Genomic DNA, 6,000 nt, shown 5'->3' with positions numbered 1-6,000 from the left:
GAATTTGTGTTATTTAACTAGTGATTGGTACATCTGACTATGATTATAGCCTTTGCTTTATAGTGTTCGTCATATTTTAAGGCCAACATGCGCCTTTATGTAGCACTTGTAGTCATATTTTAAGCACTGATGTTGTTTATTGGACCGATTTGATCAGTACTGAACCGCATAGCATGTATGTTTTGCATGTAGGCTTCAGGTGCTTAGCAATGGATGGTTGTGACTTGCTCCCTGTTCGGTTCCATTTTAATGGGGAGTTCGTGAGGAAAAGCGATAGACTGTTTTATGATAGAGGAACTGAAGCTATGTCTTTTATAGACCGAGATAAGATGTCACTGCCTGAAGTTGTTGGTCATCTCCGTGACCATTGCAATGTCAAAGAAGGCACAATGTTGCATTGGCTATTTCCAGGGACAAACATGAGTACAGGCCTAAGAGCTCTGGTTGATGACAAAGTGTGCCAGTACATGTCTGACAACACTACTGAAGATGGTGTTGCCGATGTGTTCGTTGAAAATCACGCGCTGGATGCAATAGCTGAAGCAAGTGAGTATGAGGGAGAGATGGAAGCTGGCTCAGAGGATGATGACATAGAAGATGAAGATCTGCATCCTTTGGCTGTTTGGAGAAAATATGAAAGCAAAGAAGAAATAGAGAAGCAAGTTGCCCTTGTTAGAGAATTTTACAGTAGTCCAAGTAAAGGGAAAGAACAAGCAAAGCACATGCCTGGAGAGACAACGAGAGGTGATGATGAAGAGAAGTCTGACACTGATATAGAAGAGAAGTCTGACACTGATGTAGAAGAGAAGTCCGACACTGACAGTGAGTACATGCCTGGAGACTCATGCAGTTCAGGTGATGATGAAGAAACAGAGCAAATACATAGGAAATTTAAGGATTTCAAGAAGAAGTTCAAGAGGGGTGAGGCAACAAGCTTAGATGATGTGATATATGAGGGTGTTGCATCTAGGCCTGGAACTGGGCAAGATGATGAGGATGATGGCAACTGCACTCCATATGTAGACAGTACTGATGCAGAATCTGTTGATGAAGGGCAAGGTAGCATGCATCCAAGATTTAACAAGAAGAATCCTATTGTCAATTTTAAGTTGGGAATGAAGTTTAGTTCTAAGAAGCAATTTAAGAAGGATGTAATTAAACATGGCCTGGATGAGAGAAAGGTTATTGTCTTTGCTAAGGATGATCCAAAGAGGGTGAGGGCCAAATGTGACTGGAAAGGTTGTCCATGGGTATGTTTGTTGTCAAATACTTCTAGGTCTGATAGCTGGCAGATATCTACATTTGTAAATAATCACATGTGTCCACCAAGAAGAGACAACAAACTAGTCACCTCAACTGTAATTGCTAAAAAATATGAGAAGTTCATTTTTGCCAACCCATGCTAGAAACTTGGGCATATGTTGTAGACAGTTCAAGAAGAAATGTTTGCCAAAGTTTCTATGTCCAAGCTAAAGAGAGCAAAAGCACTAGTGATGAAGAAAGCATTGGATGCAAGTAAAGGGCAGTACTCTAGGCTGTATGACTACCAGATGGAGCTTCTCAGAAGCAACCCAGGAAGCACTGTTATTGTTAACAAGGAAGATAATGTAGAGCCTCCTATTTTTAGAAGAATGTACATATGTCTGCATGCTTGTAAAGAAGGGTTCAAAGTTGGTTGCAGGAAGGTTGTTGGGTTAGATGGTTGTTTCTTCAAAGAAGCAACTAATGGTGAACTTCTTTGTGCTGTTGGGAGGGATGCTAATAACCAGATGTATCCTATTGCTTGGGCTGTTGTGGACAAGGAGAACAATGAAAATTGGGATTGGTTCTGTGATCTGCTCTTTAGGGATGTTGGTGTGCATGGAGGAAAGGAATGGGTTTTCATCTCAGACCAACAAAAGGTAACCAGATGTATCCTTTTTGTTGTTTTCACAATTCTAAACATGTGATGGTAGATGCTTTATAATTTTTCCAACTTGTGCAGGGAATTCTTAATGCAGTTAGCAAATGGGCACCAGAAGGTGAACATAGGAACTGTGCTAGGCACATTTATGCCAACTGGAAGAAGGAGTTTCCCATGAAGGACTACCAGAAAAGGTTTTGGATGTGTGCTAAAGTACCTTGCCTTATGCTTTTCAACTTGGCAAGAGCGAGACTAGCACAAAAAACCAGAGAAGGGGCACAAGCTATTCTGAACACTCATCCACAGCATTGGAGCAGAGCTTGGTTCAGGTTGGGCTCTAACTGTGACTCAGTAGATAATAATATTTATGAGTCATTCAACAAATGGATCATTGAGGCTAGGTTCTTCCCAATAATCACCATGCTAGAAACAATTAGAAGGAAAGTAATGGTGAGGATCCAAGAACAGAGAACTAAATTAGGGAAGTGGACAAGTGTTATATGCCCAAACATCAATAAAAAATTAAATGTCTATATATCTTTGTCTGCACACTGCCATGCCATCTGCAATGGGGAAGAGAAATATGAAGTTAAGCATTACGACAATAGGTTCACAGTGGATTTGGTATCAAAGACATGTTCATGTAGGTATTGGCAATTGTCTGGACTTCTATGTTGCCATGCCATTTCTTGTATTTTGTTCAAGACCAACTGCCTAGATGAATATGTGGTCGACTGCTACTTTGTGTACCATTTCAAACAAACATACAACCATTGCTTGAATCCAGTTGAGGGTATGAATAGCTAGCCCTCATCTGATAGGGTACCCCTTAGAGCTCCTGGTTATGTGAAGATGCCAGGCAGGCCAAAGACTGAGAGGAAAAGGGAGCCCACAGAAGTTAGAAAGGCCACTAAAATGCAAAAAACTGGAACTGTTATCAAATACAGCAAATGCCACTTGCCTGGGCACAACAGGACAACATGTACCAATATAAGTGGAGCAGGAAGTTCACAGGCAGGAGGATCTCAGTCAGCCGGAGGTAGCTCACAGCCAAAAGGAAATGAGTCATATGCAAGATCACAGCCAACAGGATCTCATTCGGCTGCAGGAAGTAACCAAAATGCTATTGTTGTGCTGTCCAACACACAAAAGAGCAGCACAAGCGGTACAAAAAGGAGTTCCACAGCTGATGTATCTACTGCACAGAGCAACAAAAAGGTAAGTTTACCTATATCTCAAAGCTTTAACTTATGCATCTTGTATTTTAAATTCATTCTTCGAACATCATGTACATCTTGCTTCATCTGACTTATGTAGGCAAAGGCAACAAACTCATAGAACATCATCAAATCAAGTGCACGTGCAAGGGTTTCAACAATTCCTTCTGGGTCAGCTACAATAAACCTGCAAGCTAGAGTGCTCACTTCCAATGTTAATTCTAGTGTGCATGTACAGTTAACTGGCGGGACTGCATCTGTGACTGTGTTAGCTCAAGAACCGGCCAAGAAGAAGCCCAAGCCTGCTCCAAAGCAATCTGGAATTGCTCCACTCCAAATGCTTCCTCCATGGCAATCTGATAGGCTGTGATGTGTACAGTCTGTTGGCTGTATGCCAAACTTGAATAATTATGTAGGCAGGAAACTTAAGTTCTGTGGTTGATTACCTTTTATGTATGCCAAACCATGTGTTATGCCAAACATCTGGCTTTTATCTATTTGCTACTTATGCCATGTATGACAATTATTTGCACTTTTATCCATTCGTCAGTGTTGTGTTATCTGTGAGTACATGCCTATGTTATCTGTATGGTTCCTGCATAGTGCAATTATTTGCCTATGTTATCTGACATTATTATGGTGTATGCATTGGTTCTTGCATAGTGCAAATATAAGATACAGTATGTATTGCTTTGTTTCTTTTCTAGCACGACAAGAGACAGCTTGTTGGCAAAAAAAGGGAATTTGATTCATGCCATTACAAAGGGTAACATCCTGCCGATGCCGGCAAACATTGACTACTTATACATTTGCATCACAACCAACACAAGGAGAATGGCAGAATTGAAACCTAACAACACTAGGACAGCAACACCAACACACATCATCCAATTCAAATGTCCTTGCTTCTTCTTGCCTCCCTTCTTGGCCGAAGCTATAGTCCTGTGCTAATACACACCAGCAGCTTCATTCTTCATCACATGTTCATACATCTCAGCTTGCACACTATCATCTGTCATCTCCAATGGATGGTAATGGCACATCTCAGATTTTGGAAGCATCCCATAATTAACAAGAAAGTTGGCATATTCTTCTTCGAACATGTAGAAATCACAAAGAGGAAACTGCAATGCCAAACCAACAGAATAAATCAGAAACCCTAAATTTCAATTACCATCGGCAATTTCAATAAGAAAACCAAACCTTCTTGTACTTCCTCGGGCATTTGAAGAACCTTTCCATTGGGTGCTTGTCTGATTTTGACAACAACTCTAAAATCCTCCCCATGCCGCAGTAAGGACACCAGATCAGCGGCAGCCCACTCTCTCCTAGCGGTGGCTCTCCCGCGAAAACTGGCTGCGGCAGGAGAACACGCGACGTGCTAGGGTCCATGGGAGACGGCGGCGAGCAGGTGCCGGAGGCAAGGAAGAACTAGCGTCAGCGGCGGGGTGGCTAGGGTGCGTGAGCAGGGGCCCGCCCGGGATGCTCCTGCCTGCGCGCTGCGCCGTGCGCCCGACCAGCGCCCAGATCCCACCGCCTCGCCGCTGCTCCCCTTCTCCGTTTGCCCGCGTGGGCGTCGTCGCCGGCGTGGACAAACAAGGCCGCCTGTGTGCGAGCTAAGGTTGTAATTTGGGGGGATTTTTTTTGGCTCACGGGACCTCTTCCTTTCTATTTAGCCTGGGGCTGAGTCAGCTTGGCCCATATCCACCGTGGCGCCAACAAAGCCAAAATCACAGCTGAAACCAGGACTGTGGGTCATGTGCATGGTTTGGATAGATGAGGGAGGTCGTTTCTCTGGTTTTCGGGATCAGGGACGCAAAGCTGACTATCGCAAAAGATGAGGGATGTAAAGTGGACTTCTTCCTTTTCAGAGAGGTCCGCCTCTATTAGACTAGCCACAATGTTGCAAAATACCGGTGCCTAAACACTCTCTCTTCTCTCCAAGCATCGATGCCTAACATTGTGGCCGATGCCGAGTTGCCAGAAAAACTGGGCACCAGGTCAAGTAGGTTCACCGATGCCTCAAACATAAAAAAAAATGTGATGGGAGACGACCTCGGTGGCTGCGGCTGGCCGGACTCGCGCTTGAAACGAATGAGAAGGAAGGGGAAAGGGGGTGTGGCTGGGGTCCACGCATGTGGATAGCCACGGTACCCACGCTGTGGCTTAAGCAGGAGTTCAGACACCAGCTGGTAGGATAAAAATTTTTCAAGCATCGCACACACTGTGCCTAGTCTTAATGGGTGTGAAGCCCAACCGGCCCATCTTTGAGCCCAGAATCCCTTGACTATATAAACATCCAGCTAGGGTTTTCACTCACTCTCATCTCCCACCAGCCGCCGCGCCTCCGGCTCTCTCATCTCCTACCTGTCTCTCTCCTCTCACAGGTTGACATGCGAGCACGGAGGCTCCCTCTCATCTCCTACCCCGGCTGCGCGTGAGAGGACGGGGGCTCCCACCCCATGGCGGCGCGCACATGGGAGCTCTCCACTTTGGTAACGGCACGCACACAAGGCTCTCCACTCTGGCAACGGCGAGCACACAGGGCTCCCCCATCTGGCAAGGCATGAATCCGGCCACCAAAGAGGGCGAGGGCATGGATCCGGCCACCACCGACGCGGATCCGTCCACCGACGGTGGTGAGGGCACGGATCTGGCCACCACCAAGGCGGATCCGGCCACCAACAGCGGTGGGGGCACCGATCCGTGTCCACCACCAACGACGAGTCGAGTAGACTTGGTGACTCTAGGCCTCCTCCTCCGAGTCGAGCAGATCTAGCGATTGCGAGCCAGGTTAGTGGTTATGGTTTCGAGGTTGGGGATTCAGGACTTATGTGTTCTCTGACTATTAAGGGAAGTTTGGGGAGGCCGACAGATTGC

The 6,000-nt window shown here is 45.6% G+C and overlaps 1 pseudogene; it reads left to right on the top strand.

Moving 5' to 3' along the window:
• Positions 1 to 209: 209 nt before the first annotated feature.
• LOC136468966 (uncharacterized) lies at positions 210 to 3,490 on the top strand (annotated as a pseudogene).
• The last annotated feature ends 2,510 nt before the right edge of the window (positions 3,491 to 6,000 follow it).

Source organism: Miscanthus floridulus, chromosome 8, assembly GCF_019320115.1.
Source record: "Miscanthus floridulus cultivar M001 chromosome 8, ASM1932011v1, whole genome shotgun sequence".
Lineage (NCBI taxonomy): Eukaryota > Viridiplantae > Streptophyta > Magnoliopsida > Poales > Poaceae > Miscanthus > Miscanthus floridulus.
The sequence above is the reverse complement of the archived record's forward strand: the minus strand, read 5'-3'. Positions and strand labels throughout refer to the sequence as shown.